The sequence below is a fragment of the Salmo salar genome, chromosome ssa05, assembly GCF_905237065.1.
Source record: "Salmo salar chromosome ssa05, Ssal_v3.1, whole genome shotgun sequence".
Taxonomy (NCBI): domain Eukaryota; kingdom Metazoa; phylum Chordata; class Actinopteri; order Salmoniformes; family Salmonidae; genus Salmo; species Salmo salar.
The window spans coordinates 81,122,529-81,133,564 of record NC_059446.1 but is presented as its reverse complement, the minus strand read 5'-3'; the positions used below and the strand labels follow the sequence as shown (position 1 = coordinate 81,133,564).

The following is an 11,036-nucleotide window of genomic DNA, read 5'->3' as shown; positions in this document are numbered from 1 at the left end:
GCCGCCTGCTATATACCACACTCTGCCCCCAGCTGTGCTCTGGACACCATATGTGAACTGATTGCCCCCATCTATCTTCAGAGCTCGTGCTGCTAGGTGACCTAAACTGGGACATGCTTAATACCCCAGCCATCCTACAATCTAAGCTTGATGCCCTCAATCTCACACAAATGATCAATGAACCTACCAGGTACCACCCCCAAAGCCGTAAACACGGGCACCCCCCATAGATATCATCCTAACCAACTTGCCCTCTAATTACACCTCTGCTGTTTTCAACCAAGATCTAAGCGATCACTGCCTCATTGCATGCATCCGTAATGGGTCAGCGGTCAAACGACCTCCACTCATCACTGTCAAAACGCTCCCTGAAATATTTCAGCGAGAAAGCCTTTTTAATCGACCTGGCCCGGGTATCCTGGAAGGATATTGACCTCATCCCGTCAGTAGAGGATGCCTGGTTATTTTTTTTAAATGCCTTCCTTACCATCTGAAATAAGCATGCCCCATTCAAGAAATTTAGAACCAGGAACAGAGATAACCCTTGGTTCTCTCCAGACCTGACTGCCCTTAACCAACACAAAAAACATCCTGTGGCGTTCTGCATTAGCATTGAACAGCCCCCGTGATATGCAACTTTTCAGGGAAGTTAGAAACCAATATACACAGGCAGTTAGAAAAGCCAAGGCTAGCTTTTCCAAGCAGAAATTAGCTTCCTCCAACACAAACTCAAAAAGTTCTGGGACACTGTAAAGTCCATGGAGAATAAGAACACCTCCTCCCAGCTGCCCACTGCACTGAGGATAGGAAACTCTGTCACCTCCGATAAATCCACTATAATTGAGAATTACAATAAGCATTTTTCTACGGCTGGCCATGCTTTCCACCTGGCTACCCCTACCGTGGTCAACAGCACTGCACCCCCCACAGCAACTCGCCCAAGCCTTCCCCATTTATCCTTCTCCCAAATCCAGTCAGCTGATGTTCTGAAAGAGCTGCAAAATCTGGACCCCTACAAATCAGCTGGGCTAGACAATCTGGACCCTTTCTTTCTAAAATTATCTGCCGAAATTGTTGCAACCCCTATTACTAGCCTGTTCAACCTCTCTTTTGTGTCGTCTGAGATTCCCAAAGATTGAAAAAGCAGCTGCTGTCATCCCCCTCTTCAAAGGGGAAATACTCTTGACCCAAACTGCTACAGACCTATATCTATCCTACCCTGCCTTTCTAAGGTCTTGAAAGCCAAGTCAACAAACAAATTACCGACCATTTTGAATCCCACCGCACCTTCTCCGCTATGCAATCTGGTTTCAGAGCTGGTCATGGGTGCACCTCAGCCACGCTCAAGGTCCTAAACGATATCGTAACCGCCATCGATAAGAAACAATACTGTGCTACCATATTCATTGACCTGGCCAAGGCTTTCGACTCTGTTAATCACCACAACCTCATCGGCAGACTCAATAGCCTTGGTTTCTCAAATGATTGCCTCGCCTGGTTCACCAACTACTTCTCTGATAGAGTTCATTGTGTCAAATCGGATGGCCTGTTGTCCGGTCCTCTGGCAGTCTCTATGGGGTGCCACAGGGTTCAATTCTTGGGCCAACTCTTTTCTCTGTATACATCAATGATGTCGCTCTTGCTGCTGGTGAGTCTCTGATCCACCTCGACGCATTCTGTATACTTCTGGCCCTTCTTTGGACACTGCGTTAACCTGTTATGGCAAGGGGGCAGTATTTTCACGGCTGGATAAAAAACATACCCGATTTAATCTGGTTACCACTCCTACCCAGTAACTAGAATATGCATATACTTATTACATATGGATAGAAAACACTCCAAAGTTTCTAAAACTGTTTGAATGGTGTCTGTGAGTATAACAGAACTCATTTGGCAGGCAAAAACCTGACAAGGTTTCAGGCAGGAAGTGGCCTGTCTGACAAGGTGTCGTTCTTCTTGTCTCTGTTTATTGAAGAGTGAGGATCTTAGCTGTCCCGTGACACTTCCTACGGCTGCCATAGGGTCTCAGAAGGCGGTAAAAAGCTGAATCGTGGCTTTGCAGGCTCTGGCTGAAACAAAGTAGCGCGTTTGGGTAGTGGCTGGTTACAGTACTGTGAGACTCAGGCTCGTGCCCGCGTCGACCGAAAGCTTTGTTTACTTTCCTCAGTTTAGCTAAAAGGAGATTCCTGGTCAGAATATTATCGCTTTTACGAGAAAAATGGCATAAAAATGGATTTTAAACAGCGGTTGACATGCTTCGAAGTACGGTAATGGAATATTTAGATTTTTTTTGTCACGAATTGCGCCATGCGCGCGACCCTGATTTACCATTTCAGATAGTGTCTGGGACGCACGAACAAAACGTCGCTATTCGGATATAACGATGGATTATTTTGGACCAAACCAACATTTGTTATTGAAGTAGCAGTCCTGGGAGTGCATTCTGATGAAGTCAACAAAGGTAATGAAACTTTTATAATAGTAAAGCTGATATTGGTGAGTGCTAAACTTGCCGGGTGTCTAAATAACTAGCCCGTGATGCCTGGGATATGTACTTAGAATATTGCAAAATGTGCTTTCACCAAAAGCTATTTTAAAATCGGACATATCGAGTGCATAGAGGAGGTCTGTATCTATAATTCTTAAAATAATTGTTATACTTTTTGTGAACGTTTATCGTGAGTAATTTAGTAAAATGTTAGCGAATTCCCGGAAGTTTGCTAGTTCTGAACGTCACATGCTAATGTAAAAAGCTGTTTTTTATATAAATATGAACTTGATTGAACAAAACATGCATGTATTGTATAACATAATGTCCTAGGGTTGTCATCTGATGAAGATCATCAAAGGTTAGTGTTGCATTTAGCTGTCTTCTAGGTTTTTGTGACATTATATGCTAGCTTGAAAAATGGGTGTCTGATTATTTCTGGCTTGGTACTCTGCTGACATAATCTAATGTTTTGCTTTCGTTGTAAAGCCTTTTGAAATCGGACAGTGTGGTTAGATAAAGGAGAGTCTTATCTTTAAAATGCTGTGAAATAGTCATATGTTTGAAAAATGGAAGTTTTTGTATTTTAGAGGAGTTTGTATTTCGCGCCACGCCCATCATTGGATAATGGAGCAGGTGTTCCGCTAGCGGAACGTCTAGATGTAAGAGGTTAACAACCCTCCAGACGAGCTTCAATGCCATACAACTCTCCTTCCGTGGCCTCCAACTGCTCTTAAATACAAGTAAAACTAAATGCATGCTCTTCAACCGATATCTGCCCGCACCTGCCCGCCCGTCCAGCATCACTACTCTGGACGGTTCTTACTAGAATATGTGGACAACTACAAATACCTAGGTGTCTGGTTAGACTGTAAGCTCTCCTTCCAGACTTGCCTACCTGGTTAAATAAAGGTGAAGTAAATAAAAATAAACATACTGACCAGCTCAAATAGACAGACGCGTGCTAAATGGCAGACCAATCCAAACTCATCTCTTGGCATGTCCAGCCCACTCATTATCTCAGCCAATCATGGCTAGCAAGAAGGTTGCTGTCTTTTCTGTGGCTAAACCAACTAGGTTTGTAATTTAACATTTTTATTCGTATTTACAGATGGCATACAAGTTTGTTATTAAGGCACATGAAAGTTCACATGTTCAAGTAGGCATTTCCGCCAAAAACACCTTTTGAAAAAAAGAAATGTCTAATTGAAACGGTACTCCTGTGAAGTACGCCTAGTTTCCTGAAACTGGTCACATAATAATAATCAAAAAGAGAATTGACTGTAATGTTCTTCATACTCCCTGTTTCCTAGCCTTGTATTGTAGCACCATCTAGTGTGGGACAACATTACTGTCCAAACCATTTTAATATTGGAGTTAAAGCTTTGATCTCCAGCTTCAGAACAATAGAATAGCCACTTTATTAGCTTCAGTCATTTTCATCCAAATGTAATTTTTTTAAAACTCATGAGTGCATAAGAAGTAAAAACACCACTGAGGTTAAGGCTCTGTCATTCCAACAGATGAAACACACCATAACTCCAAAATAACAGAAATATAACAGATTAAATAATAGAGAAATGCATTCCAAAGGGAAGGAGTGGTTGTTGCATTCTTCATGTGTTCCATAATGGATATACTTTAGCTGTCCTTTATGATTGGTTATTGGTCCTCATCCCTTGATCTCCACGATTTAAAACTTAAATATGTACTTCCTGCATATTAGAGAGTGACCAGGAAGGCAAAGAACTGAAAAACAGATGGATGAAACATAAAAATTCAGTACAATACTGGGTATGAGTTGAGTACGCTTAAATGGACCAAATAGATATCATTCTGGATGGTACACAGTGGCATCATACCTCTCTTATCTGACTTGTAGGCATATATTTGTCATTTTAATACTGTATATTTTAATATCGCTCTAATCATAAATCATATTTGTGGTATATATTCACAGTTGGCATGATTTAAATGTCCGTCTGGGAGGTCTGAGGTGGTTTTCTTACTGTGGATGCGACCCAGCAGGTGTAGTTATGGCGCCCCCTTAACAGCATGGCTGATTGAGGCTGCGTCCACTGCTGCTGCCACCACATACATCACTGTAGCACTACTGTTGAAGAACAGGCCCTGTAAAACATCACATACATCACTGTAGCACTACTATTGAAGAACAGGCCCTGTAGAACACCACATACATCACTGTAGCACTACTATTGAAGAACAGGCCCTGTAGAACACCACATACATCACTGTAGCACTACTGTTGAAAAACAGGCCCTGTACAACACCACATACATCACTGTAGCACTACTGTTGAAAAACAGGCCCTGTACAACACCACATACATCACTGTAGCACTACTGTTGAAAAACAGGCCCTGTAGAACACCAAATACATCACTGTAGCACTACTGTTGAAAAACAGGCCCTGTAGAACACCACATACATCACTGTAGCACTACTGTTGAAGAACAGGCCCTGTACAACACCACATACATCACTGTAGCACTACTGTTGAAGAACAGACCCTGTACAACACCACTTACATCACTGTAGCACTACTGTTGAAGAACAGGCCCTGTACAACACCACATACATCACTGTAGCACTACTGTTGAAGAACAGGCCCTGTAGAACACCACATACATCACTGTAGCACTACTGTTGAAAAACAGGCCCTGTAGAACAACATCTGAGCAACCACATACATCACTGTAGCACTACTGTTGAAGAACAGGCCCTGTAGAACACCACATACATCACCGTAGCACTACTGTTGAAGAACAGGCCCTGTAGAACACCACATACATCACTGTAGCACTACTGTTGAAAAACAGGCCCTGTACAACACCACATACATCACTGTAGCACTACTGTTGAAGAACAGGCCCTGTACAACACCACATACATCACTGTAGCACTACTGTTGAAGAACAGGCCCTGTAGAACATCACATACATCACTGTAGCACTAGTGTTGAAGAACAGGCCCTGTACAACACCACATACATCACTGTAGCACTACTGTTGAAGAACAGGCCCTGTAGAACATCACATACATCACTGTAGCACTACTGTTGAAAAACAGGCCCTGTAGAATGACAACAACAGGATTCCCTGGCTGGCTGGCTCAAATACTGTAGGGAAGTACACATTATAGAATGGCTTCATTTGATCACATTCATAAAGACATGGTCAGGAGCACACAGAAATCTTGGTTAATCTTTTCCTCTTTCCCTAAAACCATCAAGGCAGTTAACCCCATTGCTTTTGAGTACCACAGTTGTCCAGGGGACCTGAGGGATCCTGTTGTAAGCCATGGTCAGGTAGATGATGAGGAAGATGACCGTCAGGACCCAGTACAAGATGGCCACAAACATGACCCACCCAAAGGCAGACACATCGGAAGTACTCTGCATATTGGCATATGCAGGATCCAGTGCAGTGTAGAGTGAAAACAGTACAACAGCTATATGATTTTTCATAGTTTTTTCTGGAACAGAAATTGAGCTGACTGACACCTATCTTATCTGACAGCATTCTGAAAGAATGTCGTAACACATTGATCATGATAAATCTATAGATGCAGATTGTTATACTGCGTGCTACTGTAAATAATGGGATGTTTTGTCCTCTGTTGCACTGCAAACCTCCCTTCCTGTTATTAAAAGAAAATAATCTTTAATTGGTTGCTTCGTATCACAGGAAAAAGAATGTCTGGCCTAAGTGGAAGAGGAGACTCTTTTGGTCACATTCTCCTCTGATGCTGGAAGGAAAAGGGACAATAAAACAGACCTTGTTTTTAAGCAACTTCACTTTCCAAAGAAAAATAAAACACTGTACTGAGAACCAATATCTGTCCAAACAGAAAGTAGTCTATATTACAGAAAGTAGTCTATATTACAGGAAGTATCTGATATTACAGAAAGTAGTCTATATTACAGAAGGTAGTCTACATTACAGAAGGTAGTCTACATTACAGAAAGTAGTCTGTATTACAGAAAGTTGTCGATATTACAGGAAGTAGTCAAATTATTACAGCAGGTAGTCTATGAAACAGGAAGTAGCCTATACTACAGAAAGTAGTCTATATTACAGAAGGTAGTCTATATTACAAAAAGTAGTCTATATTACAGAAAGTTGTCAAAATTACAGGAATTAGTCTATATTACAGAAGGTAGTCTATATTACAAAAAGTAGCCAATGTTACAGAAAGGAGGATATGTTACAGAAAGCAGTCTATATAACAGAAAGTAGTCTATATTTCAGGAAGTAGCTTATATTACAGAAAGTAGTATAAATTACAGAAAGTAGTCTATTTTACAGGAAGTAGTCTATATTACAGAAAGTAGTCTATATTACAGAAAGTAGTCTATTTTACAGGAAGTAGCCTATACTACAGGAAGTAGTCAATATTACAGGAAGTGTCCTATTTTACAGGAAGTGTCCTTTTTACAGAAAATAGTCTATATTTCAGAAAGTAGCCTGTGTGTTACAGGAAATAGCCTATATTACAGAAAGTAGCCTATATTACAGGAAGTAGGTTAAAATTATGTTCATTTTCTCCAGTTACATTTCCTTGAACAATGTTAAATAATTGAAACTTCATTCAGTGCAGTGTTCAGTACAATGTCACGTCACCATCTGTGAAAAAACATCATACAGGTCATTAGCCTATGCAAAATGTGTATAAAATGCACATAAAATATTAAGGTCGAACAGAATGCTAATCTGTATAAAAGTAATGGGATTCAGCAAATGACAAACTCTTCCCTTTATCAGAACTAATTGTGCCCCTATGATAAGGGTACAATTAGTAATGTGATACAAGGTATGAACAATATAAAATGTCTCATCAAAATCATCATAATGTGTTTCATTTGTTTAATCAACAATGCAGTATTGATTCCCTCCATGAATTCTGATGGCAGCTATTGTGAGAAAGATGGTAAAAGACAATGCCATAGTGATTTCAATAAATGATTATATCGAACTTGGACACAAATATGTTTGTGTTGCAGTTAGGACATCACTCTCTGCAACTGGATCCTGGACTTCCTGACGCGTAGACCACAGGCTGTGAGGATTGGCAACAACACCTCCTCTACACTGACTCTTAACTCAGGGGCCCCAGGGTTGTCCTCAGTCCTCTGCTGTACTCCCTGTTCATCCACAACTGTGTGGCTTTGCACAACACCAACTCCCCCATGAACGTTGCTAACGACAACACGGTTGTAGGCCTGATAACCAACAACAACGAGTCAGCCTATAGGGAGGAGGTAAGTGAACTGGCATTGTGGTGTCATGACAGCAACCTCTCCCTAAAAGTCAGCAAAACAAAGTAGTTGATTGCTAACTTCAGGAAGCAGAGGTGGGAACATGCCCCGATCCACATCAACCGGACTGCAGTAGAGAGAGTCACTAGTTTTAAGTTCCTCGGCATCCACATCACCGAGGATGTGACATGGACCAACACCACCACCACTGTTGTAGACGTTATCACAGTGCGCGTCGCTGCTCCTTCCATCTTCAATATCGAACTACTGCTTTTGGATCCTGGCCCACTGAATTAAGAAAAACTCGAATCAATGTGCAACTCTAATCAATGGAAGGTGGAAAACTCTAATCAATGGAAGGTGGACAAGATAGCCATGGTCTTTCCTGAGTAGGCAACAATACTTCTGTGGAACTCTGTGAATTTGTGAAACAACTCGTTTTTGTTTATTTTAGATAATAATGTCTAGGACCTGTCTGAATGTTATTCTGTCGTCGTATAACAAAGCCTACTGTATGTAGGCAAAGTCACTGAGTTGAGAGAGGTTGCATAAAGAGGAACTTATTTTTGATGGTAGGTAAATCGGCCTGCCAGAAAATATTGCCTTTTCATGCTTGTATGGTTGGTAATGATTTGCATAGGTGCTGTTTTTCAGAGGACCCAAGCAGGAGCAATATACAGTCAAAGACTGAAGAGAGACCTAGCCAGTAGAATGCTGATTGTAGTTTTGAAACTGAGGTAAAAGTGCAGTAACTGCAGTCGGCTGGGTTATTTCGGACACAATAATTGCTGCATACTGCAGTTATACTGAAGTTAAACTGCACTCTGACTGCAATCTTTTTTGTAAGGGCAATGACGGCAGGTGGAGTCTCACTTCTAAAGGAGTGCATAATGCAGGTTAGCTGTGGATTATTAATTTACTAAACTGTCGTTGCACCTTGCTCAAACAGATACAGTATAGGTGCCTTTTGGTCAAACAGAACAGTGTGTGTTCAGTTAACCACTTTCTGGACCTGCTGGGGCATGTCCTATAAGGACCATAGTCCTGGCCTAATGTACCTTCGCTAAATCAGACAGTTGTTGATGTAGTTTTCAATCATTGATTAGTTACTACTCTCTCCAGTTAGAAACGTGATATCCATCACCATGTCCTCAGTGTGACAGCAATAAATGTGTTCTGTGGTGGTGTCTAAACTGTACCAGCAGATGGCAGCATATAGACAGACAAAGATCATGGGGAAAGGCAAAGGAAAATGTGAAAACAGCTTGAGGCTTAAAACTACAACTTGTGTATAGTCTTAACAACCAATGTAACAGGCGATGTAATTGCATCAAAACAAAATATTATACACGTGTTAATACTGCTAAGAAATGTAGGTATGGACACTTAAGTTCACCCTGTAACAAACTGAAGGGGATTGCATGGCTAGGGACAGGTTGAGAGAGCAGTGGGGAGAGGCATTGTGTGTTAATACTAGGCTCCTATCTGGGAACCCTCCTTTAGGGTTCATCACGAATAAATGCAAAACAGGACTTAATCAATTAATTCATAAGTGACTTGTGTTTGACTACGCTACATCTTGTGACCTTGTTATTTAAAATATTCATAATGATATTTTTTGTTTTAAGTCCGCTATACACCCAAATGGTATGGAGGCCAAAATATCACTGGGACACTCCATAGTAACCTTCATCAAACACACATCCACTTTGTTGTTTGCATTGTTAATTTATGGTTATACAATGGGTGGGTCTAATTCTGAATGCTGATTGGTTAAAACCGCATTCCAGCCGGTGTCTATTCCACAAGTTACCACCGCTAAATCTATAACGTTAAAATGCCTATTTACTCTGTTACATTTGCCTGCGCAATCCACTGTTTCATCAGACCAGCCAGGCAATTTATAAACTTGATCTCCACTATAAAAAGCATCTAGACATTATCACACATTTCTTTTAGACTAACATTTAGTTTTCAACAGCGGAGATTTGCATAAACCTTGGGGTCTGTCTCTCCGACATTTGCAACATTGTTTCAATATTCAAATTCGAATATCCAGCTGTCCCATAGTAATGAACGTGTCGGAAGAAGACAGACAGGCAGGCAGCGTTTCTCATCCAGTCAAAATCATGAATCAGCTGGCATAATTTGTAGTGAATATATACAAAGAAATGTCAATAAAAAGCAGGTCAAACAAAACAAGGTGCAGCTAGTATGTAGTTTTTCCAGCTTCAGTTTAATGTGATTGTGTTAGCTGTGTTGTTGGCTAGCTCCTCTGAACAACAATGTCCTGACAAGAGAGCACATTTCCTATGCCAGGTGAAATCGCGGCTTATTAGCTCATTGTTATGGATGTATCCAAATGTCACTAGAAAACTGAGTTATCAAATGCAAATACAGGTACTTTGTTGTTTTCTGGCTGCACTGTTTGATGTGACTGAAAGTTAGCCGTAGTTGGCTAGCTAGCAAGCAAGGGATGAGAATGTTGCCAGCCTGTATGGTTGGGGTGGCAGGGTAGCCTAGTGGATAGAGTGTTGGACTTATAATCAAAAGGTTGCAAGTTCAAATTCCCGAGCTGACAAGGTACAAATCTGTCGTTGTGCCCTGAACAAGGCAGTTAACCCACTGTTCCTAGGCTGTCATTAAAATAAGAATTTGTTCTAACGATCTGCCTAGTCAAAAAAACAAACATGGTAATAGAACATTTCGAACGACTGGGTTGCGTCCATAGATACTGAACAAACAGACTGAATCGATAGAATGAACGACTACTCATATTCAGATTCAGATTAATACTATAAAGCCTTGGTAGAATCACAGCGGTCCAGAGGAACGTAAAGGTTTAAAAAACGTTTTTAACCATTATCCTGATTTCCTTTTTGCTGGAGCAAAAGGCATCTTGATGATGCCTGGATTACGTGCTAAACTTGCATTATCATGGTGCATTGTAGAATAGGTTATAGTTATAAGATGTAATGTACAAGGCCCGGGATAAAAACAGTGTTTTTATCTAATCATACTAAAACAATAGCAACCCCATAGTACAGACAATACCCCTGTTTCCCTAGAACTTCAGTTTGGATCATTATTGGTTATTAATTATTGACATTTACATTAACATTTTAGTAATTTAGCAGACGCTCTTAAGAGCAGACGCTCTTATCCAGAAGCGACTTACATTAGTGAGTGCATACATTTCATTTTTGTACTGGCCCCCCGTGGAATCGGACCCACAACCCTGGTGTTGCACACACCATGCTGGCGTTGCAAA

General features: G+C 40.9%; 1 pseudogene; it reads right to left on the bottom strand.

Annotated features, from left to right (window-relative positions):
- Positions 1 to 3,676: 3,676 nt before the first annotated feature.
- Positions 3,677 to 5,908, bottom strand: LOC123743053 (CKLF-like MARVEL transmembrane domain-containing protein 8; annotated as a pseudogene).
- Positions 5,909 to 11,036: the final 5,128 nt, after the last annotated feature.